The sequence below is a fragment of the Anas platyrhynchos genome, chromosome 5 (genome assembly GCF_047663525.1).
Source record: "Anas platyrhynchos isolate ZD024472 breed Pekin duck chromosome 5, IASCAAS_PekinDuck_T2T, whole genome shotgun sequence".
NCBI lineage: Eukaryota > Metazoa > Chordata > Aves > Anseriformes > Anatidae > Anas > Anas platyrhynchos.
This window is the reverse complement of record NC_092591.1, coordinates 8,168,893-8,187,715: the sequence shown is the minus strand read 5'-3', so window position 1 is coordinate 8,187,715 and position 18,823 is coordinate 8,168,893. Positions and strand designations below refer to the sequence as shown.

The 18,823-nt window shown below is 45.4% G+C and overlaps 1 long non-coding RNA gene across 5 annotated transcripts in view; it reads right to left on the bottom strand.

Annotated features, from left to right (window-relative positions):
• Positions 1-18,823, bottom strand: part of LOC106018961 (uncharacterized) — a 122,716-nt gene that overhangs the window by 83,387 nt on the left and 20,506 nt on the right. The gene's annotated exons all lie outside the window — the stretch shown is intronic.

Genomic DNA, 18,823 nt, shown 5'->3' with positions numbered 1-18,823 from the left:
AAGGCTGCAGGAGACAGCATCCCCCCTTCAGTGCCAGCTGATGATTCATGTGCTCCCTGTCACTCAGTGAGGGAAATATATTGCAACACTCCATCAGCATCACCCAGCCCTGATCCACGCAGACATCCCTCAGCCAGGAAAACTTCAGAGTTAAAATCAGCAGCAGCAGCAAGGGAGGACACCAGGCTATTCCACAGTGAGCCTGGACCAGCTGGGGATTGCTATGGATATATTCCTGTGACCACGCAGCAGTTCAGCAGCAGGCACTGCTCTGTGAATCCACTCACCTCCCTGATTCCTGTCACCTCTGTCACTCCATCCTCCCAGTGCAGCTGTGAAGGATTCCCTGCAAATCCCTGCAAATTCCCTCCAAAGCACTGTCTTTGGCTGTTTGGCATTTTGGGAGTGTGTCTCCATTTTATTTCCTAAAGGAGGTTGTCAGTTCTGGGCCCTCTTAGGGCCCATGTAAGTTTGCAGGAGGAGTCAGGGTGACTTCCTGCAATGCCCTGCTCCTGGATTTGATGAGGAGCACCTCCTGCCATGCCCTGCTCCTGGATTTGATGAGGAGCACCTCCCCACACCTTGCAATGGACAGGCAAGAGCCACTTCAAGCTGCACGCACATGTCCAGCACCCCCACGGACTGCATTTACAGGATGCCTGTCAGATGGCAGGACTGGCTCCTCCAAATAAAGCTTTGCCTTGAGAAGGGAGGGGATCTACCAGCCCATTACAGGCTCTTAAAATAGCTGCATTTTCAAACACACTTCAGCTGTCAGCTGCAGCAATCCCTCCCCACCCCGAGCCTCCCAGACACATGCCGTGAGCCAGGACCACAGTGCAGGCATGAGGCGGTGATCCCAAACACCGTGCTGCCCCGGCATTTCAGTGGATGTGCTAGCAGAGATGCCCAGAGCACCTGGACTGCCACCTCATCGCTGGCTCCCAGCTTCAGCCTCAGGGCAGCAGGACAGGGCTCGGTCTGCTGGTAAGCAGATCTCTCGCCATCATCCCTCTGGCATGGGCCTGCTGTGTGAGTCATGCATTTAAGCAGATTAGGGCTACAGATAAGGTGCTCTGCGCGTTAGCCGTGACAGAGAAGCAGGTAGTGAATGAGCAGAGCTGTTTCAGTTGTCTTCCTAACAGGAATGATCTTTCGCTCTTCATTACCCAGCTTACTGCATCGCAGCATTAGCATGCATGTCCCAGTGACTCTCTGGGTGAGTCACCAAATGTAACATATTACAGTGCAACTGAAGCTCTAATAAACAGGGCTCTTGTTTTTTTTTTTTTTTAACTTGATCTCTATTTCCATAATAAAAGCTTTCTGTTATTATCTGTGCATGTACTTGTCAAATCAGAATATTCACAGGGATATTCTCAATTCCCAATCACTCAATAACTTATAAGGAATGCAGAGCAGACACAAAACCCAGGACACCTGGGTCCTGCGTCTTGGAGAACAAACAGAGCAACACAGCCCTGAGTGAATGTACTGCATATCTGCCTGGGAAGACTTCCCAGCCTGCGTCAGACCAGAGAAGGAGCAACAGCATCGTCTTCTGAAACAGAAAACCCTCAAACTTTGTGGAAAAAGGCTCTGGTAGACATCTACCTCTGTCTCCCAGGGGATGTAGCATGATGCCTGTAACCCAGCCATGAGGAGGATTTCCACACTAAGCTGTCTTAGTGTGTGCTGTCCTGCAGACGGTCTTGTGCTTAGCTTAGGCACCTGAGTCTTCCCAGAGTCTTGAATCCCAGACATCCAAACTGGGGCGTAGGCCCTACTAACTGCCAAAATGCCTGCATGGTCCATGTCATGCTCAGTGCTGAGACATTTACATCCCTTCACAGCTTACAGACCTTACAGGATACAACCAATTTGTGTTTTTTGTTGGTTTGTTTTAATAACTCTTTTCCAGCACTTCCTCCTCATGAAGGATCATCTTCATCCTACATTTGCACTCAGTCCACTCACTGTATCATCCAGGACTTCCATGACCCACATTTAACAAAAAAAATGTGTTCTTCAGATGAGTTTCTCTTGGGGAATGCAGAGCTTCAGCACCCTGCACAGGCACTGAAGAGCCATGTCACTTACTGTGTCACTTGTGGCACATCTGCTAGTAGGTGGCCAGGCTGTGCCACCTTTCTGGCTGAGCAGTGACCATGGTGGCCTGGACTTGGCACCACACTACTGATCTAGGTGTTACAGCACTGCTTCCAACTCCTAAAGCAATAACTTTCTGCTGTCTCCTCTTACCTCCAACTGTTCATTCAGTGTGGGCTGGCTCACCTTGGCTCAGAGACAGACAAAAAATCAATACTTGACCTATCTTTTGGTGGCACACCTGACATATCTCTCTTCAGTGCTTCTATCATATTTGTTTACCTACAATGAAGTAATGTTTTCAAGACTTTCTAATCGATATCACACAGGGCATTAAGAAGGTGCTGAGCAAGATTATTTAAAAATAATCTAAATGAATCAATGAAGACAGCTAGACCATCAACAAAGTTATTACTGTCATCATATTGGAAAGATGGAGGGGGCTGCTGGGTCAGGCTGATGTTCTGGGAGTTTGCTCTGAGACTCTGTGATGGAAGTCCTTGGGGCTGGGCCTCAGTAACACCACTATAAACTCATAAAGAGAGTAATTGTGGAAAGACTTGGGAGGCAGCAGGCTCAGAAAAACAGATCTACAGGTAGAGATGGTTTGGAGGTTGGTTTCAGGAAGCGTTGGAAGACCAAGGAGGTGAAGGGACAGGAGGGGCTGACACTGAGATTTGTGCTGGAGGCCCAGGGAGGGAGCAGAAAGGGGCAAGAGGAGAAAGGGGGGACAGGAAGACATGGGCAATCCAGGGTGAAACATAGACCATCATGGCGTACTCATGTTGCCCACCTTCAGACATTCACATTTGATGCCTGAGGACTTTGGTCCACCTGGGTGCCCAGCAAGGATGGCAGAGAGGGCCTGCTGGAGGGGGGCAGGGTCTGAGGGGCTTCTTCACCCAGTCCCTCAAATTAGGCAATTAAATTAATTGAATTGCCTCCTGGCAGAGAGCCATGACAGGAGGCATCTGGGCTGCAGCTGTGCCCTTAGAGGCTTGGCAGGCTGGTGCTGGCCCTGCTGCAGCCACAGGAGAGGTGCTGTGCAGGGGACAGCGGGATCCTCACACCACCACCATGCCTCTGTGTGGAGACCTCTGTGTACCATGGTGGGGGATTTCTGCACAGCCAGAGGCTTTAAGAACATGCTTTTGTTTCCTCTCAAAGGAAGCAGAGTGCATTCAAACCCTGCTGGTGAGGTTTTTTGCAAGTGCATCCTTTCTAAGGATAGGTCCGCATGGGGTCTTGCCCAGCTCTCCTGCAGCCAAATGGGTTGTCACACAGAACTTCGTTTCTCCCTCTGGCCCCAATCCTTCTGCCATAATCCCATCTATGAGCCCGACTTTGAAACTCTTCCTTTGAACTTTTTTTTTTTCCTTTTTCCTTCCACAGTCAAAACTGTAACAGCTTAACCCCAGTGCAGCATCACAGGGGACACTACGCAGGGGAACTCACCCCTGGGACATCTCGCTCTGTCATGTCACAGCCCTTTGCTCCTGTCTCCTCCCCGCCAGGCAGGGTCTCTCCTTCACTCAGGCAGTACATTGCTAAATTATGCTTTCTGCCCAAGAGGATTCCCAACCCCCCCCCCCCCCCAGGTTAAAAATGGCCACAGCCACACAGTCAGGAGTCGTGGTGACCTGACCCAGAGCTCACTCCAGCTGTGCTGGGTGCACTCTTCTGCCTTGCAGAAGGCCAGCAGCAAGGGAATTGCAGTCGGTTCAGATGGCAAAGGCCTATAGTATTGCAAATAATCCTCTGAGACATCCTAAATCCTGGGAGCTAAGGCTACATGAGAAAGCGAGGGTTTCAGGCTCAGACTTCACCATCCAGCAAATCTCGAAACAAGAGCTGATAAATACAGGCTTGGGGGAGCAATGCAAGAGCAAACTGTACCAGTCAAAGGAGTCAGGAAAGGAAACAGTCAAGGAAAGGGTGGTACTGCAGGTCTGGAGCTCAGAGGAGACTAGCAAACAGCCTGTAGGGACACCATAGAGACTGCCTGGAGGGGACAGCTCCAGGGGTGAAATATCTCCAGAACAATACCTGGATTTAGACCCAAAGGAAAATAGCTGATTTCCTCCAAGGACTTTTCCAGACCAGAGCAACATCTGTAGAGCACTGGCAATAGAGGAACATGGGGGTGGGAGCAAACCAGGACACTGGTTTATTTGGCAGTGCAGGTAACACCCCCAAAAGTACGGGTTAGTTGTGGAAAAGGCAGGTGTCTTATTGGGAGAGAAAGACGTGGAGGACATTGCCTTCAAGACATACAAAAAGGTCCTGCCTTGACCAGGCTGGCCTCAAGGTACCCACAAGAAATAACAAATCTGAATTTCCTTCTGCTGTACCAAAGGGAAGGTCTTTCACCTTTTTTTGGATCCAGCTTGGGCATCTCTGCAGGACAGCATGACGCACTGACAAGACGTTCTCAGGGAGGCTTTTTGTGTCCCTACTAATTACCTATATTTTTAATTGCAGGAAGGGAATTTTGAAAGCCACACAAAGAAAAATCTAAAAGCAGATTAGTTAAGATGAAATAAAAAAGTCCTGAAAGTATACGTTCAGGTAGCAATAAAAAGACTTTTTATCATTGCTTAGAGGCATACAATAAAAGTATATTTTCAGTGCTTGCCTGCCACAAATAACTGAACTACAATTAGATGTGTGTATTATAAAATTGTGTGGGTGTGGTAATTATCACCCTCTGCAGCAGAATATATTTATACAGATCCTAAATTACAGCACAAAGAAACATCATTTGAGAAGGCTGGGGAAAAAATAGGGGGGGGGGTTAAACTTTCCATCTTATTTTGGGGAAATATTCTATGAAAAAAGTAGAATGCATCACTTACGGTGTCAGTCTCTAAAAGTGTAACTAAACATCAGACACGGGGCTGGGAGAGGCAGCCTGCATACATTTCTCTTCATTCATCACAGGAGAGCATGAGGGAGTGCGTATGCAGGCACACACACCGGGCAGGGCCTCTACACAGATATTTTTAGAGCCGCACGCAGTGTGAGCTCCTCCTCGCTGCGAGCTGTGCCCAGCATAGCAATCCAGACCTAACTTTGGATGTACAGCCATACAGTGCCAGGGTGAACTCATACCTGCAGAACTAAGATGAGAATCGGCCCTGCTCTGCCAAACCATTTTGGTACTTCTGCACCTGCAGCACTTCAGCACACAGAAAATTCATGGGTACAGCCATGGGAGCAGCTGGACCCAGCACCCACGGGTTAACCTCTCCAAGGATCTTCCCTGTTTCCTCATCTCTTCCGCTGTAACCTCCTTGCATTTGATTTCCAAATGCAAGAAGCCCTTGATCCTATAATCTACTCACCATATAGCCTCTGAATTAATTGGCCCCTTACGCTGCAGTTCATACAGTAGCCTCAGATGAATCCATCACAGCATTCAGCTTTGCCTCTACTGTGGTTTTGGGGAGATTCTCTTTATCCTAAGAAGTGCTTCTACCGCATGTGGATCCATCATGTTTATCTCTTGTATAAGACTGCTTAAGCACTTGCTTGCAACCTCTTAGCATCTGCCTAAAGCCACTACAGCTCTTTGCAATGAGATGGGGCTTGACTGGGAGCTTCTTATTATTTGAATCCAATATTCCCAGCTTGCATATTATATTCACAGAAGCCTTGTGAAGCTTTGTAAAAATTCTGTCACATATTCTGATAGGGCTATTTTCATTGTGTTTCCACCTCTATTATTTAAGAATTTTCTAGCTTGCTCTCCCAAATGCCATTTTCATGCAATTTCTTCTTCTAATTTGATGAGCGCCTACTATGTCTCTCTTGCTTGTTATATAGCTCTGTTGAAATTCCCTAAAAGGTCAGCTTAGAGGGCAGGACATTTTCACTATAACCGCTGTATTCTGGATTTTCTTAGCTGTGTAAATGAAATTAATATGTTATCCTTCAGCAACATTGTATTGACTCTCCTTCTGTAGAAGGCTGTAGTTTTATTTGGTCACACTATTGTTTGCCTGAATAGGGGGCCAGAGGTTAGTAAGGTCACAGCTTCACTACAATAGTTCTGTCTTCATGTGCCTCGTTTCCTCCCTTGCACATTGGTGTTTTCAAAGGACCAGCAGAGCTGGCCTGATGAAACATTTCTGCCTGCAAATTCAGCATGGAGCAAGACACAGAACTGCCTGGTCTTTGTGCTGGTACCACACTGCAGGATGATGCCAGGGAGGGAAGTTTTCTTAGTGTGTCCTTGAACTAATTCACAAAGCTATTATTCCCTGCTCCCTCAAGTGCTGTCTCAAGACACTCTTTATATGATACCTACAGCAATACGACATATTAAAAATGCCAAGCTGTTGTGACCAGTGCACACCTATGACAGACACTCCATGAACAGAAGCCTGTGCTGCACCAGTCCCCAGCTTCCAGGGAGTGGGAGGAGGCTGAGAGAACATGTGGATAGCATGAGGAATCTCCTGTTCTTCCAGCCTTTCTAACATTACTGGCCCTGTGTGACACCTGGGGCAGACCTGGTTTCAGGTCAGGCATCTGGACTGCAGGTGCCACCTAGAAGGTAAAGTCAGTTGTGACAAGCAATCTGTCAAGGCAGCTTTTCCAGTTTGCATAAAGAAAAAACTCCTACTGTACATCTGGTGAAAGCCAGGTTTCTTACAGCAACATTGATAGGGCTGGTGGAGGCCTGGCCAACACTGTCCATGCGTGACTGTGGTCAAATCCAGCAAGAGTACAGATTTTTTTGTGAAATACGTAGTGGAAGAACCAGTACTGCTGTGAAGACAGGGTGAATGCTGAAGACACAAGGATAGAAAGGAAACTGAATGATATCATGAGCCTAAAGATCTTCAGCTTGCACAACAAAAACAGCCATAACAACCAAGTCTCAGTCTACAGAGTGATGCCAGAGTGAAACAGCACTTCCATATCTGTCAGAAATGTTGCACCTGTTGATCAGACAGTATTCAGAATGAACAAACAGCCGAATATGCCGATAACAAAACACCGGCATCTCCTGACACAACTCTAAATTCAGATTTCAGTGTTTGTTTACCAATCATGATATATTCTCCTACACAGCAATGCCACAGAGAACTGCTAAAGTGGGAGAAAATACAACAATTCAAGTGCAAAATGTTAGCAGCAGCTACCACCCCAACATTCATTAAATCTTTACTGGAAATATTTTTTTTTCTTTACCCTAAAACTTTAAAGAAAAAAAAATATTTTGGCATACCATAGTTAAAGAAACTGTAGTTCCTTTCTTGGATTCTCTTTTCCATGGTGCCCAGTCCTCAAATGTCTATTTTCCCATAACGTATCCAGGAAAAGGTAAGTGAGAGAACTGAAATATGATCAAAAAGGAGGAGGCATATCTGAGGAGCACAGAATGGGGGCACAAGGGCCACTTAAAAGTCAATCAAAAAAACACCTTTTTATTATTATTTAAAGGTTTATTAAAGGCATAACAATTCCTATTACCAACAGTTTCAAGAATGTTTTTTGTTAAGCCATTCTTAAAGCCAGCTTTCCAAGAAAGATGCCGAGTAGTCTTAAGAGAAATTGCCCATATTGACCCTATTTCTGGTTAGCCCACAGTTCCATGGCTTGCCAGCTTTTTGTAGCACCTTATCCTGAATAGTTGCATGTCGTAACATTAAACTGAGCAGAAGAGTTCACTGTTGAACTCCTGACTATCTGAACAGAGGCAGCCTGAGACCCTATAGCAGTACTCAGGGTGCCAAACCCCAGGCATTGCCAACCGGCTGCATATGGGGACACAAAGTTCAGTTAGGGCCAGTCCTACAACCAGCAGACAGCTCAGCTGCTCACAGATGGCCATTCTGCTCCCTCTGACCACAAACCCCTCCCTTGAACAGAAAAATTTCTTCCCAACCCAAAGACTTCATTTTCCTAGGCTCTGTGGTCAACGAGTCCCTCCGGCTGCTCCCTCCTAGATACCTTCAGCTTTGCCAATGTGCAGCCTACTCCATGCAGTCCCAAAGGGCTAATCTTTGCTCTTTCAAGGATTTAAGGTCAGAAGCTCAGAAAGATTGCTACACTGGCTACCACAAACCAAAGAGTCACCACCACTGGCCAGGTTTGGCCTACAACTGCTTTTTGAGCTAGCTTCTTTCTGACTGACCACAAGCATCAGAGCAACCATCCCAACCATCAAAAGGCCCAGGCACAGAGCAGCACAGCCCATAGCATTCTGCTGAGGGACAAAAAGGAGCCTAAAGCCATGTCTGCACCACCCCAGAGCCTTTCTGAGGCATGAACCATCGCTACCCTGCTCTACATCCACTCTGGTGGCAATGTGGTTTTATCTCATCTCAAGGTTCCCTGACTGTCTACAGTTATTTCAGAGCCAGTGAAGATCTTTTCCTGTGATGTGACAGGAAGATTTATAACAAGATGCACTTCTGGAATATATTTACCCTTTTCTCCCAGCCAAAAATAAAAAACAGTAATATGCTGTACAAATAACTGTGTAAATAAATGACATTTGAAAATGTGCAGAAGTTTTATCACAGAAGTTTTCCCCTTTCTGCTTGTACTTGAGTTTTTTGATGAAAGGAAGATATTAAAAAGAAGCATCTTCTTTCTTTGAAAGTTTCCATTTTTAACTGAAAAAAAAAAAAAAGAACAACCACTTCAGATGAGAACGAGAGCATTCAGTCAAAACCCTTGAGATTTTTCTCTGACAATTTCAACAGACTTGTTTTGGGGTCCATTGTTTCTATGCTGAAGGAAAAGCTGTGTGAGAATGTTTTCCCCAGTCAGTTCTGTAAATGAAAATTAGAAGTTCCTGCTTCTTTTATTGTGTTTTTCTCCACCGAGCCCTTCTCACCCAGGTTTACTATTTTTATATTGTGTCCCAGCTGCTAACTAAGCCTTGGCTTAGTGCTCTTACTGCAATGATGAGGCATTTCCATTTCTGATTTCTAGCATATGTTGCACTTAATATAGCACTGCCCTTGTGTACCAGTTACCCCAGAAAAATGACTGTGCCAGCAACATAACAGTGGTATAGTCCCCGGAGAACAACCAGGGCATGAAACCTTGTGCGAATATGCAGATATCACAGTTCATAGAACAATAATAGATCATTGAACTGTATAGAGGGGGTTTGGGGGTTGTTTTGTTTCTAATGTATACAGAAATACATTTGATACTGTGATGAAAGTTTTTTTTTTTAGCTTTCTCTTAAATGAACTTGGAAAAAAATATCTGCAAAAGAGCCAAGAGATAATGATGAAAATCTGAACAATTAATTCTGGGGATGAGGCATCCATAGACTGCACTGATTTTTTTTCCACTCTTAGGTATGTAGCCTGGACTAACTGATTGCAAACATGAGGCTCTTGTACACAATTTATGGGACTTTATCCTTTCCAGAGAGAAGACACTATACTGCAAGAACTTCCTAGCCCATGCAAAGTGTTTTAGGACTTCTGCTTTGGACAACCAGAGTAGAACGGAAAATGGAAAATAAGCAACAGATTTGAAACCACTATTGAACATAAGTAGTAATAATTATTTGCTGATTTCTGGTGTTCTACATGATGCCATGAGCAATGTCAGTGGAGATCTTAAAACAGTGGCATCCTGCAAGATGTTGAGCTTTCAGCATTTCTTCTGGAGACAACAGGAGAGGACCATTGCCAGCATTTTGCCAGGCTGGCCCCATCAGTGACATGACCGGGTTCTGTACAAGGCAGACTTTATGAATTCATGGGTGATGTTTTGTTTTGTTTTTTCCTTCTAGGAAAGATTCAGCTGAGCAAACATCTTCAGGGCCAAGTTGGCCATGAGGGGCAGCCAGTTTTCAGTGCCTAGTAAGTGTAGTTCATCTCCTTGCTCTAGGACTCAGCCCAGAGCTGAGTTTTGTGAAGGCACAAACAATTATTCCACTACTTCCTAGCTGAATTGCCCAGAAGCCTGATCTGAACACCAGATCTGTCTAGCAAAATCCACCTTAAAACCCAGCTTTTGGCTGATATAGGAATTTTGAAAACAAGTGTCATCTCCCATCCATGCAGTGCAGCAGAAGCAAGATGGGTAAACACAAAATGAAAATCCTTGCAAAAGGAGCAGCTTCCACCCTCCTGCAGGAGTAGTTGTTTGCATTTCCAGCTAAGTCAAAAGTCAAAGGAAATTCTACCCAGGAGACAGTGTGCATTACATAAGACTTCATATAACGTAAATTGTCATCAGATTTATTGCAACTAGAGAAAGGCTGGTCTGTCTGTTGACATAAAATACGGACTTTGTTTTAAGATGTTGGTGAGGAAGAAGGAAATGGTATATTTGGGGTTCCTTGTCCTGAGGCTGTGTAGAGATCTGTCAAGCTTTTGGAGCTGAAATGTTTCAAGGCATAAAATACAAATGTGAAGCAGCAGTTTTTGATCAATTTTGGTTGTATGCATAGTATCAAAACAAAGCAAGAAATCAGACTTTATATTCCACAGTAAATTCTGAACTTTCACTGTTTTTCTCTCCAATCTGGAGAAAAAGCTAAGATAAAGACCTTCTCAGAATTTGAGTTCAAAGATTATTTAAACCATGGAAGATCTTATTTTAATGTGTCGTTAGGAACAGCTTGCTCGAAGGCTATTTGGCAGCAAATGACTCAAGTGACAGTCGTCGGTGTCTACTGCAAGGGGGTGTTTGTGAGCGCATTACTCTTACCCTTTTTGTGGTGGGCTGGGCTTCATACCTGGAATACATGTCTTATGATGCCTCTGTAGGGAGGACCTTCATGACGCACCACAAAGCCCAGTCAAAACAGAAATAGCAGTCAATGGGCCAGGTTTGTGCAGCAGACAGCACTTGTAAGGCATAGACAGACCTGATTTAACAGCAAGCCGATTCAAAACTGGATGCTTCTGTTTGGTTCAACAAGTATTTTTATTCAGAGAAAAAACATTGCACTAGTCTTTATCCTACCTCATGGATTTTTTTTTAATATAATGCTTTTCTTACACTAAATGATAGTTTTGTAAAAACTGTGTCCCACCCAAAGAAGTGTACTATTCTTTCTTAAATCTTATGGATAGGAGTATTAAAAATAATAAGATCATTTTTCCCCCCCTCAAAAAAGAAGTTTAGGACTGTAAAACCTGATATCTCAATTCTTTGTCCGTTAAGCTGATACTTTCCTGTAAGTCGCACAAAAACATCTACAGACAGGAAAGACAATGAATCTTGATTGGAAAGACAAGGAGGACAGTCAGTAAACTCCGATCACAATTAGCACCAGCTGTAACCCAAGTGAACTCCCCAATTTAATGGTTCACAGGAGAACACATGAATACAGTAAAGCTACCAACCAGATCAATTCACTCTTCTTCCCCCAGACTCTCCCCCTCCTCCAGGTCCTTCAGACAAAAGTCTATTTCCCTTCGTAGCTGTAAAAAATATTTTTAGAGCTCTTCAGATAGAGAAAGCAGAAAAGGAAGAAAAAAAAAACAATAGAATTTGACACAAAAGCACCCTTCTCATTAGGGCTTTTTAAATAGCATTAGAGCTCATTGAATTTCATGCACTAATAACATTCCCACTCAATCCAAGGCAAACCAGTCAAATCTAAATCTATCAAATTTTACAAGCAAAGGAATATTGCCAAGTTCTAATATTTCTTCTGCATTCACTGTCAGAACAGGGTAGGGACTCTCATCCAAGCTCCATATTTCCTTTTTTCAAATCCCTTCTTAAGCTACTACTCCATGGTGGGGAAGGAAAAAAAGAGTTAAAAAATAACTAAAATCTCAAGAGCAACATCTATGCAGGGTTGTCAGACACACAATGTTTTCGGAGTGAAGCAGTCATGAAGCTGGCTTTAACTCAATCAGCCAGGATTTGAGATTAAAAAGTTGCTAAAATCCTACCAGACAAAGCTCTTGGACAGATGAAGCTGATTGCAGGAATAATTAAGCCCCTAAAGATGCAGAGACTTGTCTGAATCCTTGTTCCTCGAATCCTTCAGCCATACAACACTGAGCTATGCCTCCAACTTTGACAAAGCAGCCTGCAAGCCTTGTGCTGCTGCAGTCAGTGAGCCCAGACATGGACCTGGCACTGAGCACATGCTGTTGGCTCTTCTGGGGCTTCAGGACCCTGGATGCAGCTGGATTCATAGGAACACAGAACCACTGAGGTTAGAAAAGGCCTCCAGGATCATCTGGTCCAACCACCACCCTACCACCAATGTCACCCACTAAACCATGTCCTTAAGCATCACGTCCAAACTTTCCTTGAACACCCCCAGGGACAGTGACTCCTCCACCTCCCTGGAGGACCCATTCTAATGCCTAACCAAAATTGAGCCACTCCTGTGAGTCAGGCTCACAGGGCTGATGGCAGAGACATGTTATCAACCCTGCTAAAAGTGCCAGCAGAACACCAGTAGGAGCTGTACAAGGCGTTGTGGCTGAGCAAATAACCACTGATGGGGTGTGCAGCACGTTTCCATTGAAAGACTGGTGAATATAAACAATAAGAAGAAATACAACACTAGTCAGAGCTCATTGTGTATGGTACAAGGCATTTGGGGGTTTTAATATATTTGCTTCTCACGTTGGGTCTCAGCACAGCCCTCCAGATGAGAATACCTACTTGTGATGCAGGTCGCACTACAACTCATCCATAATGAGTAAAACAACTTGTGAAGTGGATTTAGAAGTCATTGAGTTATAGATTATCTGGCTAAATAGGGTGCAAGAACTGTGGCAAGAACCTCATGAAGCCCATTTAAATATTAAGGAGAGTTATATACTGAGAGCAGAATGAATAGCAGGATAATATCACAGCAGAACATGCCCTCCAGTGAGGGACCTGCTGCCATGTATTGATTAGAAAGAGCTCCAGAAATCATTGAGAAAACCCATAAGAAGTCAGTCATAAATGTGGACAGAAATGAGCCCGCAAAGCCCAGAGGAGAGATGGGATCCAGAAGATGGACCAAACCCTGTCTGCCTTACCTCATGAGAGATCCCACAGCAGTTTCCTCTCCCCTGGTCTGTAGGGTTTGCACTAATGCAGTGTTAATCTATTGAGTAGGAGTGGAAGAATCAAACCTTTTGACTGAAAAGCCATTTCTAGGAGGATTTTCACCATGTGAATATCAATTCTGCAAGTGTCCACGCATGCATCTTTCTTGTGTCTAAACCATCTTGTATCTGGAGAGGTAAGAAGATGCTATGTAGTTCTCATTTTTCCTCGAGTCCAAGGGTTCAGATGGCTTGGAGTAAGAATTACAGAATTAACCCTCTGCTGAAGGTGTCCAAAGCAAATCTTGGGCTGTGAATTGCCAGCTGGACCTAGCACAGGGATTTATTCCTGCTACTGCCATGTAGGAAGTTACTCTTGGAGCTAGGGGAGAAGCCTTACTGATTTCAACCTAAAATTGATGTCAAAAGAAGAAAACCAAGACTGCCCTTAGTGCTAAGAGCTTTCACAGCAATACTGAGCACACCCTGAGCTGACCAAAAACATACAGCTCATGGCTGCTTTGAAGACACCCAACAAAGCAGAATCTGGTGTGTGCCTGGAAAAGCCTGAAGGGCTTCAGATGCAGCAGTCCAGGTGAGCCACCTGGGCACAACCATTACCAGCAGTTACCATCACTCGCTGCAGCACCCAGCCAAGGCAGGGAGGACAGAAGCAGCCTCTCCCAGAGGAGCAAATTGCAAGAGAAGTACTCAACCCTGTAAGGCACAGCCAGGGAAGGAAAAATTAATGATTGCCCAGGACAGAAACACAGGTGGCTCTTTCAAACCATGCCCATACAGTGAGCAGCAAAATGGGCTTTGCAAAACTTTCCTGGCGCACAAGCCCTGCTCAGTGCTGAGGTGTTTCATTAATGCTTCAGAGCAGCTCTTGAACCCAGCACCGTCCCTCCCTGCTGTGTTGTGCACAGTGAGATGAGGTCGCATGTTCCAGTGCTAAATCCTCAGCCAGAGGCATAAGCAGCAGCCAATTCAAGTGCGTGCAGAGCCTTGAAAAATCAAGAGGTTCCTGTTCAGCATGCAAGGGCCCTTTGAAACACAAAAGCACTACTCCAGTTCCTTTGGGTTTGTCTCATTCCCTCCCCCCAGACATGTCTAGAGACTTCTCCCCTATTTTGGGGGATTAAGGGAAAAGGCTCTACAGCTGGCTGATGGGCCAGAAGCACCCTCTGCATGAGGCTAGGAGCTGCTTTTATCAGGAAAATTGAAGCTGTTTTGGAGGATGAAGCACTCTACCCAGCTGAAAAAAGTGCTGAAGAGCAAAATTCAGGGTGAAGTGCAGGAAACTGTGAAGGTGTGAACTGTCACTCGGCCAGCACAAAGAGAAACATGCTCCTGGTGATACAGGGAGAACGGATAGCTCTGTCACGGTGTTACACCTAACCTTAATTTATCGCACGACATTATAACCAGTAATAACAATCTAATGGGAGGGCATAGCTGGCACTTCTGAAACTCTAGGATGTGAAGGTCACTCATTTTTATCATCTAGACAATCTTCTAAGAACACCGTTGGTGTGAAGCATTAACAGGAGGTGATGAAGGCTTTTAATCTAAAGCCTTTTATCAGCAGCAGGCTGTAGCAGCACGCCACGCACCTGAAGCCTGGGATGCTCCAGTGAGCAAACACAGCACAGCAGCAGCACTGGACTCAAATTGCCCACAAGTCCAGGAAGGAGGCTTCACACTACGCTGCTTCTTGCAGGCTGCCACCTGTAGTGGTGGCTGGTGGAGTGGTGCAAAGGCAAAACCCCATAACTCCATCCCGAGCATCTGCTGTGCTGTCACCCGGGTTGTGGCACAGTGGAGGCACCGTGCCAAAGGGGTGGCTTTTATTTAGGTCAGGCCCCACCCACAGCAATTAAGTATCAAAGCCTCATAACGGGATTAATTAGGATATTGCCAGAGAGACTTATTTTCTACCATGAGGCTATTTAACCCCTTTCTTGACCTCTAAGTGACTAATGAGCGCTCAGCAAGCCACGTGCACACAGAGTCAAAGGCAGGTAAGGAGGAATGGAGCAGCAACAGGCTGTAAGATTTCTCTATAAATCACATGGACAAAGTCCAGCCAAACTCTGCTGACTAAAGTCACACTAATACCAATGGATGACAGTCTCTTCACTGCTAATATTTTGAGCTCCAGAATTCATTTTATCTAATGAGTAGGTGAGTAATTTATATTAAGAATGACAAAACAGCAGTTATTTTCCTTCTGCTGTGACACTGAACTCCTTTCAGACCAGAATTAGAAACACGTTAAATACAATTAATCTAGTGGATTACATTCCATATTTTATCTTTTCCAGACACTTAAGATCATTGCTTTATGCAAGGCTTTTTACATGTGCAGAGCGGAGACAATACTCAAACCTCACTCATTCTCCTGGTTTATAAAACCCAGGGATCAACAAGCCCATTGCACTCGAGGAATGTGAACTATTGGATACACCTCTTCTCCAGGAAAAATTAGCTCTTCAGTTAGAGTGAAGCCCTGAAATCTGCTTCTTTGCATTTTGTTGTTGCCCTAGGGTTATAAATTGGAGGTGCTGTGAGACAAGCCCATGGCACCTCCACCTTACTCCTGCCGTGGGCCACATGGGAAAAATACACTCCAGCTCCACACAACAGTTCTCGGAAACATTCATCCCAAGCTCTGGCCACAGGCCAGCACTTCAAACATTTTTGGTTACACTGGAATCCCCCAGGACTGCATTTTGGAAACTTCAAAGCCCAACATGCTCCCCAGCACTCTCCAGCTGCTCGTCTGGCATGCAGCAATGAAACCGTAGCTGCTTCATATTAAAATTGGCACTGTTTCATTCTCACCTACCCCTTGAACTAGGTTTAAAATCCGTTGTTGCTGCTGTTACAAAGGCCTGAACCTTTGAAAAGCACGTCACAGTCTGCAAGTGCAAATCAAGGTCTTTCAGAGCAGCCCCCCAGCCTTGCTGGGTGCCCGGGTCCTTCACCGCCCATCTGGGATTCATGGCTCAGCAGCTGGCAAGAAGCCAGACAGGTGAGCTGGCAAGAAACTAAGAGTTTATTGGAGAGGTCTAGCATTGAGAAAGACCTCCAGGAGAAGTCAAGGTCCCTGAGGAGGTGCAGTTAGCCAACAGCAGCACTCTCATCCTGGGCTCACCCACACCAAGTGGCTGCTGTAAATCCACTGAGGGGAATTGCACGCTCTCAGGTTTCCTAGTATTGCACCAGCACAAAGATCTGGGCATGCTAATTGCTGCTTAATGATCACTGTGCACAGCAGGATTTATTTTACAGCAGGATTTATTTTACCAGGTGCATCCAGCTTCCCTGGAGGAAAAGCCTGCACCAGCAGCGGTCAGGTGTGGCTTGGGGGAAGATCTGACCCAGAACAAGGGAGGCGAGGAGAGAACAAGTGAGGAGCAGTGGGAACTGGTAAGAGCTAGATGTCAGGAGAACAAAATCTGGACTAACCATGAGATGCCTCCAGCTGGGAGTTTCAGTTCCCTCCTGAGGAAGGAGCAACCACATGTAAGGGCAGCACTCATCCTAGCTTCTACCACACAGCAGCAGACACTACAAGAAAATCTTTCAGGCTTAGGAAAGAGGGATTGTCAGCCTCCCTGTCCAAGCCTGACACCAGGACCTGGTTCCCCAGCTCACAGCAAGGCTGCAGAATAAACACAGGGCACTTGCTCCATCACCTGAGCAATGAGGCTTCCCAGCAGGCTGAACAATCTCTCTCACCCTGACACGCAGAGCTGACCACCAGCCATCCCTCACTGTGAAAGTTGTGTTTGCGCTGCACATCTGGGGTGCTGAGTAACTGTGTTCAGCCTCCCTCTTATTCCTTCTTCCACTTGTCCACATGGATATTTTATTGAGTTAGAGTAGTCATTTTGCTCTGCCCTGGCCTCCCCCCCCCCCAACCAGGGTGATTTTAATAAAATTAATTATTTGTTTATTCCAGTAAAGTTTTCCCCACTCTGGAGCCAGGCAAGAAAGAGAAATAAGCTTAATTTAGAAAGATTTGAAATTCCTGAAATAGATGACAGCTGAGAGAAGACTGGCATGTTAAATCATTCCACTTCATAAACACCCAGCTCTCATTTAGGCTTGACAGATGTAAATGCCAGCCAGGTACTACCTACCAGCAATGCTGTCTCTCCTTTATTTATGCAAATACATAATAAAAAAATCCTTTTTATGTACATTAGCTGTCTGTAGAAGAGCGGATCTACAGCCATTTTTCCCCAGTTTCTCATACATGTCATGTGCAGTGGTAGGAGGACAGGCTTGACATCTTTTTCAGGTTAAATAGCTGAGAGATCATCAAATGCTTCACCTTAACCTCATAAATCATGCCACATGTTCTGCCAGTGTCCTGTCCTGAATAACATTTTTCTTATGCAACCACCAAGAAAAAAAATACAGTAGGCCTGTAGTAACTCTGGTAAGACGACAGCAGGATAAGCCCAATCCGTAAGAAAGCCAGTCCTTGCAAATATACAGCATATAAAAACACCTACCTGTCAAAACACAACTGAAACACACTATCCATTTAGAAATCAGGAAGAAAAATAATATTAAAAAAGAACATTCTGTGCCAGATTGAAACTCAAACAGAACAGGAGGTTTCAAGCCAATTGCCAGGTCTACCAAGAAGCAACACCTGGTCTGCGTGGCAGAGCCTGGGTTATGTTGGCAGGCACAGAGCTGTTCTGGGCATGGCACTAAGGTCACAATGCTGCTTTTCCCAAGGTCACCCTGAGCACAACATGCTCCAGAAACTGGTTATCACAACTGGAGATGCAGGGGGTAGAAGGACAGGATGGTGACATACTTCAGATAAGCAGATCTCTGTGTTTTACATTCATCACTGATTTTCCATTAAGGAAATTCCCAGCTGCAATTTCAGATTCGGGAGCTGCCCCCTGTTTAAGAGGTGGTTGGCTTGAACAGTTTCCCAGCCATGACATTTTCTTGCTCAGAAAGTGAGTGCCAAGCTAGAACTTGGTCAAAACTGGCTGGTTTTGAGCTGGGAAGTTTGGTTATTACACTGCTCCCTGCTTTGCTGACAGAAGCCTACTGCAAGAAGAGAGATGGATGCACCTGCTTGTTTTTATCCTGGATGAGGGACTGATCAGAGAACAGGAAAAAAGTCAGGGCCACCTGTTTTACCCAAGCACTGGGTAAGTGACAGTCCATACACCAAAGAACGACACCTCAGACATCCACCATGGGGGGCCAAGAGCACCAGCCCAAATCTGCTAGGCACTATGCAATTGTGCATGGACATCAGCTGCATGAAGCCAGACCCTGACCCAAGCAACCTGCAGAGATTTTAAGATGCTATGCATGATTCAAGAGGAAAAAAGGGTAGAGGCAGAGATAGGTACTGTCACATCTCCTGCACTGAGGAGACTACCCCATCCAGCCACCCCCATACCAAAACCTTATCTCCTGCCTCTCTTCTTTTTTAAGCCTGGGAAAGAAAATAAAACATGCTCAGAGCCCCAGGTCTTATTCTAATTCAATCATTCTAATCCAACCTCCTTTGGAAAATGCCAAGACTCAGCCTAATTTATTTTTTTTTTTGGGGGGGGGGGGGGGGGGGAGGCAGTCAGGGCAGGGGCAATATCAGAATGTGGCCCAGGGATGACAGAAACCTCTGGCATCCACAAGTGGGCAGATCCAGCACTCTGCATTAGCTCCTATTC